A 25030-nucleotide genomic window follows, 5' to 3' on the forward strand; every position below is an offset into this window, starting at 1 on the left:
CACTTGTTTAACAAAGCACATTCGGCACCGCCCAAAATCCTTTTAACCTTAAGTCACCTTCACACATATCTCTTGCAAGGACAAAGTTGAAGGTAAGGTCACAGATTAACAGCATCTCAAATACAGAACTAAATGGAGTCTTTTATGTCTACTTCCTTCTATATAGACATGGTAACAAACTGATCTCTCGTTATTTTCCCCACATTTGACTATTTATAACCTAACCCTTTCACACAGGGAACTGGAATAGAAGAGAAAAGCTGACACAATTTAGCCACTTTGTTCCGGGAATTTGGTATTTAGATATAGAACTAATATAGCCATTCTGAGTGATTCAACTAAGATGAGACATGCAAACCTAGGAATTATAGAGTGAACATGGACCGAGAGAAGAAGCAAATTTTGGTCTAATGAAGAAAAATGTAGCTGATGGAGAGAGACACATGGAGATGAGCAACTGAATACATATAAACACTAATTCTGTTTTTATTTCCTCTTGAACCTCAACTGCCCCCTTAAGATCTCTTCTTAAGTTCATCTTATATGTATATGTGTTTGCAATTTAACATGCCTGAAATTGCAATATATCTTATAATTAATAATACCTTATGAAAATTGTTGGCCAGGTGGCAATAAGAATGTAGTTCTCCTTGCCTGTGTTCATGCAAAACTAATCATATCCATTCATATAGTTGTCACGACAATCTAGTTAACTCCATTTTTGCTACATGTTTTGAGGGAGGTGCTATTTAAAAGAGTACACCATGGTTATTCACAAAACAGTTTTTCATTGTGAAAAGTAACAGGCACGAAAACAGAGTAGTGCCACAAAAGTATGATATTGGTGGAGCAAATATTTATCACTAGGGAAATAGTTGCAATAAAATAGTTTTCTGACAAAACAATAACAGAGAATAATATCACACACCAAGTAATGCAACAAAGCTAGATGATGTTTCTAAATGCTTGGAAACTCTTACATTTTTCAAAGCAAGAAAAGCTGTTGTGACATATTTATGCATCTCATGGAACTATCTTTAAGACTTCACACATAAATTTTTCAAAAATTTCATGCTGAGTTTGAATAGAATTTTTTAAACTCACAATGACACACTATTTAATTAAGGAAAAGTGATAGCATGAATTTAGTCAAATAGAAAATGCTAATAAATACCCAGTATTCTTCAACATGCCAAACATGTACTATTAAAGTTAAATATACTTAAGAGATACAGATTATAAGTATTGATTGAAAAACAATTACTGTGAGGCTCTGCTCTATAATTTCCAAAAATAAATTGCCGTCATATTTCGTTTTAAACCACTGAATGAAATTACACCCCCAAGGTGTTATTTCTGAGAGCACCAAAAATCAAAAAGCAGATAGATAATGGCTGAATTGTTGTTGGGCTGATTAAATTTCTTCTGTCACACAAGTCCGGGGGCTTTGCACAACCACCTAGTATGTTAGTTCTTTATGCATCTGGGGGCATGTATCTGTTTAGTTAACAAATTATCTTGCCAAAAATAGAGCTCCCTCTTTCTCATTCTCTTTTGCTCTCTCTTTTTCTCTATCTCTCTCTATATGTATACAGGATATGTACATAAATATGTATGCAAACTGTGTGTGTATCTCCATATACACACAGAATGTATACACACACTTATGTGTGTGTATTTTTCTTTTTTTAGCTGATCTACACTTCATCACTAAATTAATTAACTCATGGGTTACATAGATTTCCAAAATATATCACTGACAGCCTGGAGGTAAGGGAGAATGCCCAGCATTGCTATTCTTGACACTTGGTCCAATATGACTTTGGGTAACCATCTGAGGCTACTTCAGATTTTACCTGGCCCCAGTCTGGCAATCACTCAACAAGAAGGTACAATTAGGGCCTCATGGAAAAAAAAAAAAAAATTGTCAGATCAATCTCTACAGATAGCTCTTCTCTAAGAATCAACGTTTTAACTTTTAACAAAGTTTAAAAATAAATTGTCAGGATGATGGTCAAATTTCTCCAATTCCTATTCCTGGGATTTGATTTCACGCAGTTTAACATACTGTGTGAAATAACTTTCAAGAGACAGGGAAATATAGCTTAACAATAGTTTATTGGCTGTGTTTTGCTTTCTTGTTTGTTTGCATGAAATAATGCAAATAAATGATTTGTTATGCAATCTTTTTTACTTTAATATCTATCATCTTTACAATTACTGTTCTATTTTATGTGATATTTTTATGGTTAACATTTTCTTATTATGGTAAAAATGTTCAACATGAGTTCTACACCCTTAAAAAATATTTAGGGGTACAATGCACTATTAACTATAGATATGATGTTGCATAGGAGATCTTTAGGATTTATTCATCTTGTATAACGGAAATGTTATACTCTTTGTGTAGCAACCCCCCATTTCTCCCTCCCCATGCCCCTGGCAACCACCATTCTGCTCTCTGTTTCTATGAGCTTGACTATTTAAGATACTTAATATAGGTGAAATCATATAATATTTATTATTTTGCAACTGATTTATTTCACTTGACATAATGCCTTCAAGGTATATCCATGTTGTTACGTATTGAAGGGTCTCCTTTTTTAAGACAGATACTATTCTACTGTTTGTATAGATCATATTTTTATATCCATTTATTAACTGATGTATATTTAGATAGTTTCAATTTCTTGGCTATTGTGGATAATGCTGTAATGAGCAAGGGAGTACAGATAATCTTTGAGGTACTGGTATCAATTTTTAAAATAGATATGCAGATGTGGAAAACAAACAAACAAACAAAAAACTTGGTCAGATCAATCTCTACAGGTAGCTCTTCTCTAAGAACCAACTTTTAATGGCCGGTGTTGGATCATATGATTATTCTATGGCTACCGTAGATAATTTTTGGGTGGTTTTATATTTTTGAGGGGAATTTCCTACTGTTTTCTTTAGCAGCTGCACCATTTTGTATTTTCACCAACAGAGTACAAAGGTTCCAGTTTCTCCAAATTTTCGCAAACACTTTTCTTTTTTCTTTGATAATGGTCATCCTAACAGGTGTGAGTTGATACTGTGGTTTTGATTTGCACCTCCCTAATGATTAGTAATATTGAGTATCACTTTTCATATACTTACTGGTCATTTGTTAATTTTCCTCGGAGAAATATATATTCCAGTCCTTTGCCCAATTTAAAATTGGGGTTTTGTGGTATTTTCTTTTATGTTTTGTTTGGTTATTTATTTTTGTTTTTGCTTCTGAAATGTAAGAGTTTCTTAATATTTTGTATATAAATATTTTATCAGACCAAATATTCTCTCCCATTATGTAAATTGTCTTTTCTCTCTGTTAATAGTTTTTGATGTGCAGTAGTTTTTCTTTTGTTTGAGAGAGTCCAACTTGTTTATTTTCACTTTTGTTGCTTGTGCTTTTGGTATCGCATACAAGAAATCATTGCCAAGATAAATGTCATGAAATTTTTTCCTGTATTTTCTTCTCATAGGTAAACAATTTCAAGTCTTATGTTTATATTTTTAATCTATTTTGAGTTCATTATCAGGTATGGTGTACAAAAAGCTTCCAACTTCATTTTTTACATGTGGATATACAGTTTTTCTAGCACCATTTGTTGAAGAGACCACCCTTTTTACCTTCTGTGTTCCTGACATTCTTATGGTGATTAGTGAACTGTACATGTGTGAATTTATTTCTGGGGTCTCTATTGTGTTCCACTGGTGTTCATATCTGTCATTATGCCGGTAATATACCTTTTCTATTAATGTATCCTCGTAATGTATTTTGAAATCAGGAAGTATAATTCCTCCAGCTTTGTTCTTTTTCAATATTTTTTTTTTTTTTTTTTTGAGATGGAGTCTCGCTCTGTCACCCAGGCTGGAGTGCAGTGGCCGGATCTCAGCTCACTGCAAGCTCCGCCTCCCGGGTTTACGCCGTTCTCCTGCCTCAGCCTCCCGAGTAGCTGGGACTACAGGCGCCTGCCACCTCGCCCGGCTAGTTTTTTTTTGTATTTTTTAGTAGAGACGGGGTTTCACCATGTTAGCCAGGATGGTCTCGATCTCCTGACCTCGTGATCCGCCCGTCTCGGCCTCCCAAAGTGCTGGGATTACAGGCTTGAGCCACCGCGCCCAGCCCTTTTTCAATATTGTTTTGATTTTCTGAGGTCTTTGGTGTTCAGTAAAAATTTGCGTGTGTATTTTTTTTCTATTTCTGTGAAAAACACCATCAGAATTTTGATAGACAATACTTTGAATCTGTGGATCTCTTCTCGGTGGTATTAACACTGTAAAAATATTCCTTCCAATACATGAAAACGGAATGTCTTTTCATTTGTTTGTCTTCCTTAATGTCTTTCACCAGTGTTTTGTAGTGTTCAGTCTATAACTCTTCCACCCTCTAAGTTTATTCCTGGGTATTTTATTTATTTTGGTTCTATTTTAAATGGTATTCTTTTCCTAATTGCTTTTTCAGATAGTTTACTGGCAGTATAGAAATATGACTAATTTTTCTTTATTGATTTTGTATACTGCAGTCTTACTGAATTTATTAGTTCTTACAGGTTTTTATTTTATTATTTTGTTTTATTTTATTTTATTGTGGAGTCTTTAGGTTTTCTACATATCAAATTATGTTATCTTCAAATAGGGACAATATTACTTCTTCCTTTCTGATTTGTTTTTTGTTTGTTTGTTTTTTACCTCATTGCATTGGTTAGGAGTCCAGTACTGTGTTAAATAAAAGTGACAAAAGTAAATGCTCTTGCCTTGTTACTAATCTTAGAGGAAAAGTGTTCAATTTTTTGCTATTGAACATGAGCTGTGGATTTTTATATATGGCCTTTATTTATATATGGCAATTTTCATGCATTCCTAGATTTTGAGACATTTTGTCATTTTAAAAGGTGTAAAAAGGTATATAATTTTTTAAAATGCATTTTCTGTGTCCACTGAGATGATCATGTGATTTTTACACTTAGTTCTGTTAATGTAATATATTACATTAATAACATTAATGTATTTTTGGATGTTGAACCATCCTTGCACCTCAGTCATATATCCCACCTAGTCATGGGTTATGAACCTTTTAATGTGTTGTTGAATTCACCTTGTTAATGTTTTGTTGAGGATTTCGGTATCTACATTCACTGGGGGCATTAACTTTTAGTTTTCTTTTCTTGTATTGGCTTTGTCTAGCTTTGGTATTAGAGTAATTCCTGCTTTACAAAATAAACTTTTAAGCATAGTCTCCTCTTCAAATCTTTTAAAAGAGTTTGAAAATGATTGCTGTTGGTCCATTTTTAAATGTTTGATAATATTCAATGGTGAAGGCATCTGACCCTGGACTTTTCTTTGTCAGTAAGTTTTTGACTGTTGATTCAGCCTCCTTATTATTTGTAGGTAAGTTCAGTATTTTTGTTTCTTTATGATTCAGTTTTCGTAGGTTGTATATTTTTAGAAATATTTCTTTTTTATAGGTTATTCAATTTCTCGGTTAATAATTGTTCGTAATAGTATCTTATAATCATTTTTATTTTTGTGCTATTAGTTGGGTCTTCATATATTATTTTATTATTTTAATCTTTTCTCTTTTGCTTCAGGATATAGTCAAGGATTTGTTAATTTAATTCTCTTTTCAAAAATTTCTTAATTTTGTTTTTTCTATTATTTCTCTATTCTCTATGTGATTCATTTATTTTTTCTAATCTTTATTGTTTCCTTTCTTCTGCTAAATTTGACTTAGTTTTTTTTTTTCTTTTTCTTAGTTTTTTTTTTTTCTACATTTCTTCTGTTATTGATGTCTAGATTGACTTAATTGTGGTCAGAAAACAGACTTGTAATAATTTCAATCATCTTAAATGTTAATGCTTATTTTGTGACCTTCCATGTGACCTATATTGGATAACATTCTGTGTGTGTTTGAGAATTATGTATATTCTGCTGCAGTTGGGCTGAATATTTTGTATATGTCTGTTAGGTCTCTGGTCTATAGTGTTATTTAAGACTGCTATTTCTTTATTAATTGTCTTTCTCATTTTCATATCCTTTAATTAAACAAGACTATTGATTTTTCCTGCCATTACTACATAGATGTCTATTACTGCCTTCAGTTTTGGCAATATTTGCCTATATATTAGATATTGTATAAACTTACAACCATAGTCTCCTCTTCAAATCTTTTGAAAGAGTTTGAAAATTATTGCTGTTGGTCCATTTTTAAATGTTTGATAGAATTCAGTGGTGAAGGCATCTGACCCTGGACTTTTCTTTGTCAGTAAGTTTTTGACCGTTGATTCAGCCTCCTTACTATTTGTAGGTAAATTCAGTATTTTTGTTTCTTTATGATTCAGTCTTGGTAGGTTGCATGTTTTTAGAAATATTTCTTTTTTATAGGTTATCCAATTTCTTGGTTAATAATTGTTCATAATAGTATCTTATAATCATTTTTATTTCTGTGCTATTAGTTGGATCTTCATTTATGAAGGGTACATATGTTGCATACATATATATTTATGATTATATTTTCCTGGTGAATTGACTCTTTTATCATTATATAATGTTCTTTTTTTGTTTATTATGATAGTTTTTAATTTAAAGTCTATTTTGTCTGATATAAGTATATAGCCTCCATTCTCTTTTGTTGACCTTTTTTTTATAGAACATATTTTTTCATTCCTTAACTTTCAGTCAAAGTGTGTCTTTAAATTTAAAGTGAGCCTGTTATATACAGCATATAGTTAAATCTTTTTGAATTCCTATCAGGCTCTGTATAACTTTTGAATAGGGAGTTTAACTTCGTATTATTTACAATAACTATTAATAGAATTTAATTATTTCCATTTAGTTAAATATTGTTTTTCTCTCTTATGGTTATTTTGTTCCCCTTGTATCTTCTTGCTGTCTTCCTTTGTTTTTAATTTCACTTTTTGGTACTGATGTGCTTTGATTTCTCTTTTTCTTTTGTGTATCTTCTATACAGGTATTTCCTTTGTGGTTACCATGAGGCTTACATACAAAGTCTTATACTTATAGTATTATATTTTAAGCTGGTAACAACTGTAATTATGTACAAAAACTCTACACATCTACTTCTTCCCCCAACATTTTATTATTGACTCACAATTTACATCTTTTTATATACGGTATCCATTCATATATTTTTAAGTTTATGATTATTTTTAATACTTTTGTCTTTTAACTTTTATACTAGAGTTAAAAATATTTTATTTGCCATCATTAAAGTATTACTGCATTCTTTATTTTTCTATATGATTACTTTTGCAGCTATTTTTATACTTTCATATGCTTTTGTATTACAGTTTAGCATCTTTTTGTTTTAGCTTTTAAAACTTGCTTCAGTATATTATATGGCAGGCTCAGAGGTGATGAACTTCTTCAGTCTTTGTTTGTCTGACAAAGTCTGTGTCTCTCCTTCATTTTTGGAGGTAGAGGACAATTCTACTGTTTATACTAGTCTTGTTTGGCAGTGTTTTTCTTTCAGTACTTAGATTTTACCATTTACCTCCTGCAATCTTTGCTGAGAAAGCCAGACAATCTTAAGGGTTTTTCACTGTTCATGACAAATCATTTTTGTCTTGTGCTTTAAAAAAAATTCTCATCATCCAGTGGCTTACACCTGTAATCTTAACGCTTTGGGAGGACGAGGTGGGAGATTCACCTGAGGTGAGGAGTTTGAGACAAGCCTGGCCAACATGGTGAAACCCCATCTCTACTAAAAATACAAAAATTAGCCGGGCATGGTGGAGGGCGCCTGTAATCCCAGCTACTAGGGAGTCTGAGACAGGAGACTCTCTTGAACCCAGAAAGTGGAGATTGCAATGAGCCAAGATTGCACTCCAGCCTGGGCAACAAGAGTGAAACTCTGTGTCAAAAAAAAAAAAAAAGAAAGAAAAATGTCTCATCATCTTTGTCAATTTTGTTATAATATGTCTCAATGTGTATCTTTTTGTATTCAACATTTTATGGGGTCTCTATTTTTTTCTTCACATGAAGGATGTTTTTGGCCATTATTTCTCTGAGTAAGCTGTTCCTCTTTTCTCACTTTTCTTTCTGATATTCCTATAGTGTGTACATTCAGTCACGTGATGATGTCAGTCTCATAAGGCCTTTTTCCTCTTTTTTGATCTTTTCTTTCCCTTTTTGTTCCTTTGACTTTATGATTTTCAATGGCCTGTCTTTCAGTTTGCTTATCCTTTCTTCTGTTTGACCTAGTTGGCTTTTAAAACCCTCTAGTGATTTTTTTTGTTTACTTTTACTCAGTTATTGTATTATTTAGCTACAAGATTTCTGTTTGGTCTGTCTGTTTCTGTTTTCTGTTTGGTCTGCCTGTTTCTAGTAGGCCTTTAAACTCCTCTAGTGTGCTTTTTTTGTTTTTGTTTTTGTTCAGTTATTATATTATTCAGCTCCAAGGTTTCTGTTTGTCACTTTTTCTATCTCTTTGTTGAAATTTTCACTTTGTGCATTGTTTTCCTTATCTTACCAAACACCCTTATGGTGGTTATTTTTAATTAACTTTCAGGTAAATTACGTATCTTCCTTTCATTAGAGTCAGTTTCTACAGATTCGTTTGTGCCTTTGTTAGAGACATGTTTCTGTTTCTTCACTTTTCTTGACTTTGTGTTGCTATCTGTGGACTATAAAAAAAAGCAGATACTTCTAGTCTTCACAAACTGTTCTTACATAGGAGAAGGCCCTCACCAATCAGCCTAGTCAAAGATTCTGGTGGCCTATCTCAAGCCTTCATGCTGGTCCAACCTGCTTTTCTTATGCTTTGTAGACCCCAGATGTTCAGAATATTCTGGATCCTGTCAATGTTTAGAGATAGGCAAGGCTGAAGCTATTTTCTATCTTCGGTCCTTAGAGATTTGGGGCCATTGGTTGCTCTGTACACCTTTTTCCCTCCTGAAGGAGAAGGTGGGAGCTCAAGTTTTTGTCTGCTTGCTCTGTACTGAGCCTATTGTTAGGAGGTTGCTGACGGTGAGGAGGGAGTTATGGTAACTGTCATCTAAAACAGATATCTTTGTTCTTATTTGGCTCTAGGCAGCTTGACTGTGCCAGGTTCTGTCAGCTCTCTCAGATAGGCGAGGCAGAATCCAGTCCTCTGAGTAGCTTGCCAGAAAAATGAGGGAGTTGGATGGATATTCCAACTTTTTCCTCACTAAAGAGAACCTTGGAGCAGAAAAGCTCCTCCCAGTAATAAGGTGCTGCCAGGGAATGGGGAATGTTATGCCCAGACCGTTTGTTCCCCGAAAAAGACCACCAGAGTCCAGAGTCAAAGCCAAGCAGCAAGGATCTTTAATGCAAGTTCGAACTTGATCCCTCCGTTCCACCACATACAGGAGGGCCCTGAACAATGCGTGCGCTTGCCTTTTATAGCCTAATGTAAACAGGACTTGTAAAGTTGCAGAGGAACGAGGGAATTCTCTAGGTTACAGCATTACAATTGGTTAACATTTTAAGTTTATACATTTAGCAGTTTTTTATTGGTTCCCATGCTCTCACAAACGGCTGTGTTCTTATCGGGGATTTTCCAGGTGGTGTCCTTCTAAAGTTGAGATATATGGTAGTCTTTGAATTGAAAGATATATGGTAGGGAGACATATGGTGGGATGAGCCCAGGAAGTTGAGGGATATATGGAGGGGAGACATATGGTGGGATATGTTTATACTGGGCTCAGGAAGTTGAGAGATATATGGCAAGCACTAGTAATTAGAACAGAAAAAGAACAAGACAGGGACTTTCACATTGCTTGTCTATACAACATCTGAAATCTATAGATAACATTATCGGTTAGGTCCGGCGTCAACTTTTAACTAGGCTCAAGGCGCCGCCCGGGCTGTCTGCCTGTAGGGTCAACTTCTAACTAGGCTCAAGGCGCCGCCCGGGCTGCCTGCCTGTAGATTTCATTTGGTCTCTTTCAGGGAATATGGTGAGAAGGTGTTTTAAAACTAGCCAGGGTGGCTGATTTCATGCTTGATTAAGGTGCAGAAACCTCTCAACCAGTTTCCTTATTTGTCGTAAAGGGAATTTGTCTATGTAGTGTTGAAGAATCAGAGTGTTCATGGGGTGGGGGAGGATATTTCAGAGCTTCTTGCCTGAAAGGAAGGAGATTTCAGGGCTTCTTGCTAATGTCACTCCCCTTATATCCTAGATTCCCCCTCACCCACGCTTTAATAAAACCTTCCATTAGCACCTCTAAAAAGGCAACAACAATAGAAGAATGAGTGTCAAGGATTTGAAAAAGTAATCCAGAATCAACAACAAATTCCTATTTTAGTCAGTGTTTCTTCTTGGTGTTTTTGAAAGCAAGGAGGATATTATTATTTGTAAATCATGAAATTCAATTAATCTGAGTCAGAGAATAATTTAGCTGAGTCAGGCTCAGATTGTAGAAAACTATTAGACATGCCATCGCAATTAATTTTACTTAGGTTTTTATTTTTGTACTTGCACAAAAATGAAAAGAAGATATATGCATATGGTTAAAAATGTCTGAAAACAACAATTTCACAATTGTAGAATAAACAATCCATGTGTGAAGTTTACCACTGTGTCATGGTTTACCTGGGAGTTCTGTTTGCTTTCCTAATGGCAAATTAAAAATGTATTATACAAACATTACTGTCTCATAATAGATAAAATAAGGCATCTATTTATTTATATTAATCATGAAACCACGCATATAGTAAATAGATAAGAAAAACTTTGCTGATTACATCTGGGATTAAAATTGTAAATTCTTCATATGAGAAACTTTTTTAAATAAAGAAACTTGTGTTTCAATCCACAGAATTTATCTTCAAAAATTATTTCCTATGGCAATAAAACTATGGTTTCTAGCTATTGTTGTTTGATTTCAGCCTCTTTCAAAAATTTCCTGCATATTTGGAGACATTATTTATTGATCTTAAAATCATAAAAGAGTTAATGCTGTTTCCTTTAGGGCTTCTCTTAAGACTGGAGTAACCATGTCGCATGAAATAATCTAGCCAGTATTGTCATAAAACATGAAAACTATTATGTAATGAGTGGATCTAAGATGAAATATTGTTGTATATTGTCATGAGAATTTTTCATGAAAAATAAAGTAATTCTTAACTCTTAATATGCTATTAATGCTTAAGGGGAAGTAAATATTCTCTACACTACTCACTACAATATTTCACCTCTGTTTAGATAATGAACATAGTGTACTGTGTTACAGTATGTCAAATAGTGTGGAAATGAAAATGTTATATCATAAAATGGCATAGTTGCTTTTGTATTTGTAGAAAGATTATCAGGTGATTTATATTCTTCCAGAGTTGCCATTAGTATTAGTATCAGGCAATACAAAGCATATAGTAGTTTTAACCCAATGAGTGAAAGCCTTTGCGTGTTTTATAGTTTATTATAAATAGCACAATACAAGTTATATATTTTTAGCAAGAGTACATATCATAAATATCCAGTTGTTTATTGAAAATATTCTTCAATATTTCCTAATATTCAATGGATGATGAATTTTTAGTTAATGTACTATTTTTACTTACTGCTTTTACTACTTAGTATGTAATAATGGCTGACATGGTTTGGCTGTGTCCCCACCCAAATCTCATCTTGAATTCCCATGTGCTGTGGGAGGTAACCGAATCATGGGGGCAGATCTTTCCTGCTCTGTTCTCATAATAGTGAATAAGTCTCACAAGATCTGATGGTTTTAAAAAAGGAGAGTTTCCCTGCACAAACTCTCTTCTCTTGTCTGCCACCCTGTGATATGTGCCTTTTACCTTCTGCCATGATAGTGAGGCCTCTCTAGCCACGTGAAATGTAAGGCCATCAAAACTCTTTCTTTCGTGAATTGCCCAGTCTCAGGTATTGTTATGCCCAGACCGTTTGTTCCCCGAAGAAGACCACCAGAGTCCAGAGTCAAAGCCAAGCGGCAAGGATCTTTAATGCAAGTTCAAACTTGGTCCCTCCGTTCTACAACATACAAGAGGGCCCCAAACAATGCGTGCGCTTGCTATTTATAGCTTGAGGTAAACAGGACTTGTCAGGTTACAGAGGAACAAGGCATTTCTCTAGGCTACAGCATTACAATTGGTTTACATGTTAATGTTAAGTTATGCTTTTAGCAGCCTTCTTATCGGTTCCTGTGCTTTTACAAACGGTTGTAACCTTATTGGAGCTTCCCCAGGTGTTGTTTTTCTTAATGTGTTTGTCCTTACAATGTCTGGAGTCTATAGATAACCTTAATCGGTTAGGTCCGGGGTCGATCTTTAACTAGGCTCAGGGCGCCGCCCGGGCTGTCAGGGCGCCGCCCGGGCTATTTGCCTGTGGACTTCATTTCTGCCTCTTAGTCTCTTCGTTTGATCTCTTTCATTCCCCCCTTTCTCAGGTACCTCTGGAGCCAATCTTGGGTCTTATAAGTCTGATTCTGTTTCAGCGTTTACAGGTTGGTATTGGGCTCTGAGGACCATGTGCTGTATGGTGTCAAACCTTTCCCTGACAAACCACAAAATTCTGTTAATAACACAAGGTCCTACGGTAAGCAGAAATAGTAGACTTAGCAGAGGTCCAAGGAAGGCGGCTAACAGGGGAAACATAGAGGAATTTTACCATTGTCATCATGACACTGAGATTACAAACTTTACAAAGTAATAGAATATTACAAAGTAAGTGGGGGCAGGATGAGAGCACAGGATGGTGTTAACATTAAAATTGCTAATGAAATTTTGGGCACACATAGTCATTGATAACATTTTATCAGGAAATAGGGTTTGAGAGCAGACAACCTGACTGACCAAAATCTATTAGGTGGGAATTTCCTCATCCTAATAAGCCTGAGAGCACTACAGGAGGCCGGGGCTTATTTCATCCCTTCGGCTTCAACTGTAAAAGGCGGCACGCCTCCAAGGGGGTCGTTTATAGGCCTACCTCGGAGCGCATTCTCTTTCTCAGGGATATTCCTTGCTGAGAAAAAGAATTCAGCGATATTTCTCCTATTTGCATTCAAAAAGAGAAGAAATATGGCTCTGTTCCGTCCGGCTCATCGGCGGCCAGTTCAAGGTTACCTCCCTTGTTCCCTGAACATCACTGTTATCCTGTTCTTTTTTCAAGATGCCCAGATTCCATATTGTTCAACACACATGCTCTACAAACCATTTGTGCAGTTAACTCAATCATCACAGGGTCCTGAGGTAACATATATCCTCCTCAGCTTACAAAGAAGATGATGGGACTAAGAGATTAAAGCAAAGACATAGGAAATTACAAAAGTATTAAAGTAAAGACAGACATAAGAAATTACAAAAGTATTAATTTCAGAGAACTAATAATATGTCCGTGAAACCTTCATATTTTATGATTTTTTTGCCGTGGCTTCAGCCAGTCCCTCCATTTAAGGTCTCTGACTCCCCGCAACATTCTCTCTCCCTTTTTTTCTATATAATGTGCCATGGCGATGAAGGCTCGTTCGTTCTCTCGATTGTGGCATAGGATTCTTTGACTGGTCCAGCACACTAAAAACAAACCAATTAAACAGAGACACATAATTCCAAAATTTACTGTGGTAGATTCTCAATAGACTTAATCCAAGTCGTGGGGTTTAATCCATAAAGAATTTTTTTTTTTTTTTTTTTTTTTACTTGATCTAATGCCTTAGTTCCAGGCACAATATTTAAATGACTTTGAGAGGCTTCAAAATTTGTTGTTCTAATTTAGAAATGTCTAAAGTGAGATAATTTCCTCTTCCCTGTAGATGGCGTTTTGCCATGTCCCAGTGATGTTTAGACTCATTATAAACTTGGGGTGTAATACAAAAATCTGAAGTATTCCAGTCACACTGTAACTGGAAACAATACCTAATGGAAATATTTATCATCAATTCTTTTTTTTCCGGTTAGGCAGGGCAACAATCATCTGTGGGACCAGGTATCTACACACTATTATTAACATATATTTTAATAGGATTATCCATCCTTGTGACTGCCCGAATTAAGGGCGGGAAAGGCACATAAGCCCAGTAGGTATAGTTAGCTGCAGCTGCTCCTGCAGGCATGGGGAGACTTACCACCATTGATACAACCATTAAAGCTGCCAGCAGCATTTTTTTTTCTGAGGTTTGTGTCACCTTTGCGCTGGCTAGGCTTTTTCTAGCTAACAGTGTCAGCTTCTTTAACTGTGCTCAGGTCGGCAGCTCTGCCTTCCTGGTGCATGGTGACTTTATCTGTTCTTCTAATATCACCACTTGATTTATCCTGCGAGTCAATGGTGCTCGATGACGGTGTTTCTGTCTCCGTGGAGGCGCTTTTCTTTGCATCTCCGATGGGTTCATTGTAGAACTTCAAATGTCTAGTGGGTATCCAAATAGGAAGCTGATTTTCTCCTAGTGAAACACAAGCAAAACCTCTTCCCCAGGTTATCACCTTCCCTATTTCCCATGTCCTATCTTTGTTGTAACAAAGTGAACAGCTGGTGTAACTGATTATCTATGCTGTATTTAATTAGAGCTGTCTTAACATCCTTTGTAGCCTGTACTACATATGCAGAATCTGATATAATATTAACAGGTTGATTAAAATCTTTTAACACTGTAATGACTGCAACCAACTCTGCTCTTGAGCTGATTGATATTGAGTTTTGATTACTCGCTCTTTTGGCCCTCTGTAAGTCACTTTTTCATTGCTGGGACCATCAGTGAATACTGTCAGAGCATTTTCTAAAGGTTTATGTCTGGTAATTTTAGGTAAAATCCAAGTAGTCAATTTTAAAAACTGGAAGATTTTGTTTTTGGGTAATGATTATCAATAATTCTTACAAAATCTGCAAGGCCAATTTGCCATGCACCAGAATTGATAAAGGCTCGTTTAACTTGTTCCTTGGTTAAAGGAACAACTATTTTGTCTGGGTCATTACCACACAATTTTATTATTCGTAATCTTGTCTGACCAATTAATGTAGCCATTTGATCCAAGTACTGTTATGCCCAGACCCTTTGTTCCCCGAAAAAGACCACCAGAGTCCAGAGTCAAAGCCAAGCGGCAAGGATCTTTAATGCAAGTTCGAACTGGTCCCTCCGTTCCACAACATACAGGAGGGCCCAGAACAATGCGTGCGCTTGCCTTTTATAGCCTAATGTAAACAGGACTTGTAAAGTTGCAGAGGAACAAGGGAATTCTCTAGGTTACAGCATTACAATTGGTTAACATTTTAAGTTTATACATTTAGCAGTTTTTTTATTGGTTCCCGTGCTCTCACAATGGCTGTTTTCTTATCGGGGATTTTCCAGGTGGTGTCCTTCTAAAGTTGAGATATATGGTAGTCTTTGAATTGAAAGATATATGGTAGGGAGACATATGGTGGGATGAGCCCAGGAAGTTGAGGGATATATGGAGGGGAGACATATGGTGGGATATGTTTATACTGGGCTCAGGAAGTTGAGAGATATATGGCAAGCACTAGTAATTAGAACAGAAAAAGAACAAGACAGGGACTTTCACATTGCTTGTCTATACAACATCTGAAATCTATAGATAACATTATCGGCTAGGTCCGGCATCAACTTTTAACTAGGCTCAAGGCGCCGCCCGGGCTGTCTGCCTGTAGGGTCAACTTCTAACTAGGCTCAGGCGCTGCCCGGCTGCCTGCCTGTAGATTTCATTTGGTCTCTTTCAGTACAATGTAAAAGTTTTAATTGTACTGTGAGGAAGGAATGACCACTCTACAAGATCAGTATTTCGAAAATGATGCCTTTTGGAGAACGCGCAGTGGCGAAAATCAAAAGTTGGAGTGGGGCTAAAGAATCTATTATCTATTTGCATCCTAAATAATGAAAAGGAGCAGAGGTTTGGATCTTTTTAAATGCTATTGTTAGTCCTGTGTTGGCAACCTCTGCTTGCAGAAATGTGTAACAGTCAATTAATTTGTCTCTTGTTTCTGCAGCACATAAAATATCATCAATATAGTGAATGATATAACAATCTGAAAATTTGTTTCTAACTGGTTGAAGGACTTGACCTATGAAAGCTTGACAAATAGTTGGACTATTAAGCATTCCCTGAGGTAAAACTTTTCACTGAAACCTGGTAGCTGGTTCTTTATTATTTATGGCTGGTATAGTAAAGGCAAATTTTTTACAATCTTGCTCTGCCAGAGGAATGGTAAACAAAAGCAATCCTTTAGACCAATTATAATTAAAAGCCAGTCTTTTGGGATCATGGCCGGAGAGGGCAATCCAGGTTGGAGAGGCCCCACGGGTAGAATTACAGCCTTTACGGCTCTTAAGTCCATTAACATACGCCATTTGCCTGATTTTTTTCTGAATTACAAATACAGGAGAATTCCAGGGTGAGAATGAAGGCTCAGTGTGTCCCTTTTCTAATTGTTTCTTTGCTAATAAGTGTAAAGCCTCCAGTTTTTGCTTTGGTAGCGGCCACTGATTTACCCATACCAGTTTTTCTGTTTTCCAAGTTAATGGAATGGGTTTAGGAGGCTCTACAGTGGCCGCCCCTAAAAAGGATACCCCATTCCTTTTCTTTTTTGATTTTTCTTAGTCTCAATTGGGACTTTAATGCCATTTTCATTTTTTCATAATCCCTTTCCTGGTATATATCCCATCTTAGTCATGATTTTTTGACTCATGGGGCTGTATAATGGAGCAGGCATAATGATTTCTGCACCCCATTGTTGTAACAAATTTTGACCCCATAGATTAACAGGAATTGAAGTAATCATTGGCTGAACAGTACTTTCTTGATTATCTGGCCCTAAACAATGTAAAATCATTGTACTTTCATACACTTCTGAAGCTGTGCCTACGCCGATAAGTCTTGTAACAGCCTTTTGTTTAGGCCATTTTTTTTGGCCACTGATTTAAAGCAATGGCAGAGATATCTGCTCCTGTCTCTATCAACCCTTCAAACTGTTTTCCTTGAATAATGGCCTTACACACAGGTCTGCTCTCAGAGACCAGACTTGCCCAATATGCAGCCTTTCCTGCCAGATCAGTGCTTCCAACCCTCCTGTTCTTTTTATTTCACTGTTTCCAACTTTAATATAAGGTAGGAGTAATAATTGAGTGATCCTGTCTCCTGGACTGGCACTCCAAGGAATTGAGGAACTAATAACCAATTGAATTTCGCCTTCATAGTCTGAATCAACCACACCAGTATGAATTTGAACTCCTTTTAGATTTAAACTTGATCTTCCTAAGATTAGTCCTACAGTCCCCTCAGGCAATGGGCCGTATACCCCTGTGGGGACTTTTCGTGGAGGCTCCCCTGGAAGCAGAGAGACTGCTTGTAAAGTACATAGATCTACTGCTGCACTACCACTTGTGGTGGGGGATAATTGCTATATTGTGATAACTGGCTTATTCCCTGAGACACTTGTGACAGTGGGGGTTGTTGTTCCTGAAAACGCTGAGGAACAAAGCGTTGAATTTTAAATGCCCCAGTTTGTTGCGGGGCCTGAGGCTGGCCCCTCCTCTCGTTTCCTGACAGTGAAAGGAGGGGCAGGCGGTTCCTGGGTCTTGGATTTTTCTCCCAGGTCCTAAGGCAGATAGCCCTGATTTGCTCAATGGCCTCATTTGGCATTATTGCTTGTTGGTCAACAGTGCTCCAATTTTGACCTATTCCTAATAGTTGATCTGCCTCTATGTTAATTGGAGGATTGGCAGTCCTATTTCTTCGGACCTGCACTTGTGCCCCATCAATCCACCAAGTCTTAAATTGTAAAAATTGAGAGGGTGAAAGTGAGGATTTTGCCAGAATCTCCCAATCATTCCATACTGTAAGTGGGATGATTTTACCTTCCCTACTTGCTTGTTTTAATCTTTGCCAATTTTTTCCCAATCTTTTAGATCTAAAGTTCTCTGTTCCGGAAACCATGGACAAAACTGTTCTATTGTTTGAAAGAGCGTATTTAGATTTTTGCTAGACACTTTAACTCCCCCTCTTTTTAAGAGAATTTTTATAAAGCTGCGATGAGGCATATTTACTTTTAGTTTGCTCCATTGTTACCCTAGGTTCTTCCGAGCGCGCAAGCTTACCACAAGGCTGACTGTAGACGTACTCGGGAGTCTCTCATCGACTTGTCCTCAATGACCATGCTCCGGCGTACCTTCACCTTAGAGAAAAGCTTCCAAGTTGGGCACCAGATGAAGGGGTGGCGTGCCCCTCCACACCTGTGGGTGTTTCTCGTTAGGTGGAACGAGAGACTTTAGAAAAGAAATAAGACCCAGAGACAGAGTATAGAGAAAGAAAAGCGGGGCCCATGGGACCAGCGCTCAGCTTACAGAGGACCCACGCCGGCCCTTCAGAGTTACTTTCCCTTGTAGTGGGTCCGGGTGCGCTAGCCACCTCCCGTCCGCCTGCTCCCTCCCGCGGCTCAACCTGGGCGGGGGCTGAGGCCTGCGGCCGGAGAGGTACAGAGGGAGTTCTGTGGACAGTGGGTCCTCGCTATCTGGTAGAACAGGATGGGGGGGGCAGTCGGTTGCTTGGATTTTAGCGGTCGAGCAACCAGTGCCTTACAGGGTTCAGAGGCTAATTGGAAGGGGACAGCCAAGGGGCGGGTTCCCAGCTATATCCTGCCATATGAGGATATATGGGATATGATCCGGGTGATTAGCACGCCCAGGCTGGAAAACCTTGGACTTTACCCTAGTGATGACAGGGAGACAGAATGTCCCTTCGGGTGGCCACCCTACGTTAAGGGCGGGCCACTCGGAGCGCATAGAGTAATTAGCTTTCCCTTCCTGATATCCATACCAAGATCATGGCCCCTTGCCCTAACATCCTTGAAATTACTTGTAAGGAGAGATAGGGGAGTGCTCTGGGTATTACCCATCCTGAACAGTAGCGCCCGGAGTGGCGTCTGCAACAGATCCTGCAAGGGAAAAGTGAGTTGCTGGAATATCAACAACAAGTTTACATCAGTCGCAGGCGCGCACCAGAAATCTGGGTCAGAATAAATTCAGACAAGAATCAGATGAGAGCCAGGGGACGTCTCCCACCGGTCTCCACTGGCTGTCCTATAGCGCGTCCGCCAGGACTTATGCCAGCTTTCAGCTTCAGACCTCGCGAGTCACAGATTCAGAGCGGACTTAGAGAGCCGCGGATTCAGACAGGCTAACAGCCTCAGAGCGGACTTAGAGATCCGCAGGTTCAGAACGGACACAGACAGACAACAGACGAGCCGGCCGCAGCCTCAGAGAGCCGCTGATTCAGAACGAACACAGACAGACAAACAGACGAGCCACAGCCTCAGAGAGCCGCTGATTCAGAACGAACACAGACAGACAAACAGACGAGCCGGCTCACCTATTAGCAGATCGATCCTAGTAGATCCGTTGACCAGGGGTCTGGTGGGCTTGGGGAATCCCGGGAGAGCCCCCAAATGTTATGCCCAGACCGTTTGTTCCCCGAAGAAGAACACCAGAGTCCAGAGTCAAAGCCAAGCGGCAAGGATCTTTAATGCAAGTTCAAACTTGGTCCCTCCGTTCTACAACATACAAGAGGGCCCCAAACAATGCGTGCGCTTGCTATTTATAGCTCGAGGTAAACAGGACTTGTCAGGTTACAGAGGAACAAGGCATTTCTCTAGGCTACAGCATTACAATTGGTTTACATGTTAATGTTAAGTTATGCTTTTAGCAGCCTTCTTATCGGTTCCTGTGCTTTTACAAACGGTTGTAACCTTATTGGAGCTTCCCCAGGTGTTGTTTTTCTTAATGTGTTTGTCCTTACAATGTCTGGAGTCTATAGATAACCTTAATCGGTTAGGTCCGGGGTCGATCTTTAATTAGGCTCAGGGCGCCGCCCGGGCTGTCAGGGCGCCGCCCGGGCTATTTGCCTGTGGACTTCATTTCTGCCTCTTAGTCTCTTCGTTTGATCTCTTTCAGTATGTCTTTATCAGCAGCATGAAGATGGACTAGTACAATGTTCGTGACGGTAATGACAGTATTTGTTACTGTTCAGGGATCTATTAACATGGAAAGCCTGAGTCTGCTATCCTTAGAATGATCTGGTTTCAAGGTTTGCCCTTGGCTGGCAGTCTGGGACCTTGATAAAAGTGGCTTACTGTGCTTAAGTTGTGTGTACAAACAACATGGTTTATCTTGAACGTTAGCTTTCCCCATAGGGCTCTGAAATTTGGTAGGCAGAAGGTACTTACGTGACTAGCTCCCAGTTAAATTATTACTGCTGAGTCACTAATTAACTTCCATGGTAGACAACCCTTCTTACAAGTTGTCATGACTTATTGGTAGAAGAACTGATCATGTCCTGTGTATTGGGAGGGGACTCTTGGAAGCTTTCATCTAGTATTTCCACAAATAAATTTTGGCTATTATAACTATATGCTGAGTTATGCGAGTCCTTACAGTTATCCCCGGATGTGCAGGGCAGTCTTTGGTACCCTTAACAAGAGCACATATTATATACCAAGCATTATTCTAGGTGCATTATATCCATTATTATATTTGTGATTTTTTAAAATCCCTGTAAGATTATGGGTTTTTTAAATTGTTTTGTTTGTTTATTTGTTTGTTTTTGGAGATGGAGTTTAGCTCTTGTTGCCCAGGCTGGAGTAGTATGGCAAGATCTTGGCTCACTGCAACTTCCACTCCCAGGTTCAAGCTATTCTCCTGCCTCAGCCCCCCAATAGCTGGGATTACAGGCATGCTTCACCACACCCGGCTAATTTTGTATTTTTAGTAGAGATGGGGCTTCTCCATGTTGGTCAGGCTTGTCTTGAACTCCCGACCTCAGGTGATCTGCCCACCTGGGCTTCCCAAAGTGCTGAGATTACAGGTGTGAGCCACCATACCCCACCCAGATTGTGTTATTAATTCTGGTTTGTGTATGAGGAAACAACACTGATAGCATAAGAGATTATACAAGTTAAAAGAGACAGCATTGAGACAAAGCAAGAATTTTTAAACAATTTTTTTGTCTTTTTTTTTTTTTTTTTTTGAAATGGAGTCTTGCTTTGTCACCCAGGCTGGAGTGCAGTGGCACGATCTCGGCTCACTGCAACCTCTGCCTCCTGCGTTCCAGCGATTCTCCTGCTTCAGCCTTCCGAGTAACTGGGACTACAGACACATGCCACCATGCCCAGCTAATTTTTTGTATTTTTAGTAGAGATGGGGTTTCACCATTGACACAATTTTTAAAATTCCAATATAAGTGTGTTGGATGGCACTGTCTACTAACAAGTAACATTAACAATAAATCCCGCATAGACCTGTTATTCTGTCATTATTCTTGTATTTGCATTGCACGTGTTTGATTTCAGGTATTCATTTGGTGGTGTGTGCTATCTAGAATAACACATCTAGTAACTCACTAATCAAAACTAGCCACAACTCCCAGGATTCTCTTCTGCCTAAGAATTACATATTTTGCCAATTGAATTTCAATGATAGCTAGTAAATAGCAGGTGGATTTGAGTACCTGTAAGAACACTGAGTTGTAGCACTCGTTACTTCTCCTTTTTACTCATCCATATTAATCTGATCCACAAAACTGAGATCTTGCTTTAATATCCCCAGATTCTTCCTAGTATAATACTTAAACTTCCTGTCTAATACTTAAACCTTTTCCCCACACCCAGTTAATAATTGGAGGCCTCAACCTGCATCTGAAATCCAGTAACTATTTTCTGGGCTATACACTGAACCGTCTATCTATATTTCCTAATGCCTGCTGTCACCAAGTACTGTCTTCTGAAATTCCTTCATTGTCAATACTCATTGGGTGAAAATTTAATGATCTGAACGCTTTCCTGTATTATGCCTAAGATGGTATTTTTTGTTTTTTTGCCAAAGATAAGAAAATAACACATAAAAATTTAAAATAATCAGTGTCAGCATTACATATATATGCATATTACAGTAACTTTTATTTTTTATATCTTCTAAGAGGATATGTTTCTATTCTACCAGGAGGCAAGAGGCAGAGATAGTTTTCAGGGCCACATGAATACTGTTCCTGTTTTTATATATTTTTTTTCCCAAGATGAACGTGTAAGCTTATGAATTCTGTGAAAAAGAAAGAACTAATATTCACAAACATCTTCTGATAGAAACACACGAACTGTTAGGAAAAATCAAAGAAAGTAGAATCATCCATCAGTATACTCAGCAGATTTCTTCCAGGATTCCCAAGAATACAAAAATCCAGGGATGCTCAAGTTTCTTTTTTTCTTTTTTTCTTTTTTTTTTTTTTTTTTTTTTTTTATGAGACGGAGTCTTGCTCTGTCGCCCAGGCTGGAGTGCAGTGGCCGGATCTCAGCTCACTACAAGCTCCGCCTCCCAGGTTCACGTCATTCTCCTGCCTCAGCCTCCCGAGCAGCTGGGACCACAGGCGCCCGCCACCTCGCCTGGCTAGTTTTTTGTATTTTTTAGTAGAGACGGGGTTTCACCGTGTTAGCCCGGATGGTCTCGATCTCCTGACCTCGTGATCCACCCGTCTCGGCCTCCCAAAGTGCTGGGATTACAGGCTTGAGCCACTGCGCCCGGCCAAGTTTCTTAATTAAAATAGTGCATTTGCATATAGCCTATGCTCATCCACCATATTCTTTAAATAATCTCTAGATGATTTATACTGTCTAATACAATATAAATGCTATGTAAATTGTGTTGATACAGTATTGGTTTTAATTTTCAGATAGTTATTATTATTACTTTTCAATAATTTTAATCCATGGCTGGTTAAGTCTGCAGATGCAGAACCATGGATACAAAGGGCCAATTTTTTTATAAATGTGATTCTTTCATACAATCTATAAAAGCTGTGACAGTATGTTTTCTTCTGCAACTGTATAAGATAGGATATCCAGGAAAACACACTAGCTGTGGAAGTGAGAGTGTGAGTTTTCAATCAAGATGTCATAATAGAAGCCATATGAAAAATCGTAGACCAGTTAAGTGGAAATAGATTTTTAAGAATTTATAATTTTTTGTAAAACATACAGAGAAAAGCAAAAGCAGATATCTGAAGAGATAAAAATGATGAATTTATGTCTGAAATCTTACTAGAAGACTGAATATTGGAGTTTTGTTGTTTGGTTTTCCAAGAAATGTCAGGCCTTACCTAGCTAGGAAGGGTGAAATTAACATCTGAGGCAACAGAGAAAAAAAATCAACAAGAAGAGTATAATAAAAATTACTATGGAGGAGGTAATCCTAGTTTTAAAACAACAGTTAGGCATCTAAAGAAAAAATAATAGGAAACAAAAGGTCAATGTTCCAAGGCTAAGTGATTACTATTCTAATTTTCTGAAGGTAATTTTTCATTCCCCGTTCTTGTGTTAATATTGACAAGAATCCTTGGATGTAAGTAGGTCTATTGTTATCTTTAATTTTCAGGTTGTAAAAGATAATAAAATCAATTTTGAGTGCTTAATATGTCCCAGCAGCTATACAAAGTTTTTTCTTCCTTTTTTTTTTAAGCACTCTCATTTGAGCCTCAAAAGTACCCAACCAGGTAGATAATAGCTTTATTCCATTATATAGCCTTATGTAGGTCAGAAATTTAGACCTTGATATATTAAGTAATTTCCACAATGTCAGATAGCAAATATTGGAGCCAAACTGCAAATTCAAAAATATCTGATTCCAAAATTTTGATTTTTAGTGGGTGATATTGCTTGTTTATTCTATTAGGTGATACTGCTTCAATCTGTAAAATATGGATACTACTTACAATCCAAATTCACATTGTCACATTGTGAGTGTGACTTACTGAGCGATTTTACACTATAGTTCTGAATTATTAATTTTCCTGGATCTTAATGGCAGTTTTTTTGCTCATTTTTTCACTTATTCTATTGATTATCTATATGTGCAATTAGAGATGCCATCTGACTAAAGCAGTAGCCATTACTGATTCATTGGTTCAGACATCAATGAACACTTTGAGCCTCAGAAATTTAAATCTTCACAAAATAGTCTATAGAGCAGCACTAACAGCATAATTATATTTTTCCTTCAAAGATTGATTTTGAGACTATCTCCTGTTCACTTGTTCTTTGAAAATGGCTTAAAATGTAAAGAGTGAAGCACTCTGTTATTTTAATTTGAGTCACTTAAGAACCACCATACTTTCATTGATAGATCAAGGTATGTTATTAATAATCTACACATAAAGAGGTTACCCATCTCACCTGGAACTGAAGAATGAAACCATAAAAAAATTCTTAAAAATTATATGATAATGTATAGATTCCATTTCTTTCATACCTAGTCAATGTTGTACATTTTTTACTAAAGAGATTCCCTAGGGATATTAATATATTGCAAAATATATGAAAATTAGAAAAGAAATGGATGGGCATTTGTATTACGTACAGAGAAAATAAAGAAGGCTGACATATTTTAACTTACCTTGGAAAAACTCTGTAAAAATTACACCACTTTTATTTGTTTTCTTAGTAACCCAACATCTCTATTTTAACAATTTAAGAGAAAATCTGTTTATAAGTGTATTAATCATATATTTCTTAGTATTTATTATGTATGCTGATAATCAAAAACATATGTTTTACAAAAAGTATAAAAATGAACTCATTCACAAATAGAATTTTATATTCATAATAATTTTAAAATATTTACAAGAAAAATATTATGATTAATTTCAATTGAGGCTAAAATGTACAGATTTTGAAACTAAAGAAGTCAATTACATGCATGTAATGATATTATCTCTGTAAGTACTGATTTTATGAAAAGAGAAAGTGAAATTTATATATTTTACCCCTGTAGCATTCATAAATATACAAACATAGTTATTTTAAAGTAACTGGAGTGATTTGAATTGGTGCTCCCTTAAAATAAGAAGATTAAATTATTTTCTGACTCCAGTTGCTTTTCTAAGTTTGCAATTGAATGGGTCATTCCTAAGTAGCTTTTATTTTGTTTATTTTTTTCTGTCTAATGTTTTTCTGCTAGTATATGTAATTATCATGATAATTCTCAAATCTTTCTTTATGATAGTGTTGTCATTGTTTATTAATAAA

The sequence above is a fragment of the Trachypithecus francoisi genome, unplaced genomic scaffold (assembly GCF_009764315.1).
Source record: "Trachypithecus francoisi isolate TF-2019V2 unplaced genomic scaffold, Tfra_2.0 Lachesis_group18, whole genome shotgun sequence".
Lineage (NCBI taxonomy): Eukaryota > Metazoa > Chordata > Mammalia > Primates > Cercopithecidae > Trachypithecus > Trachypithecus francoisi.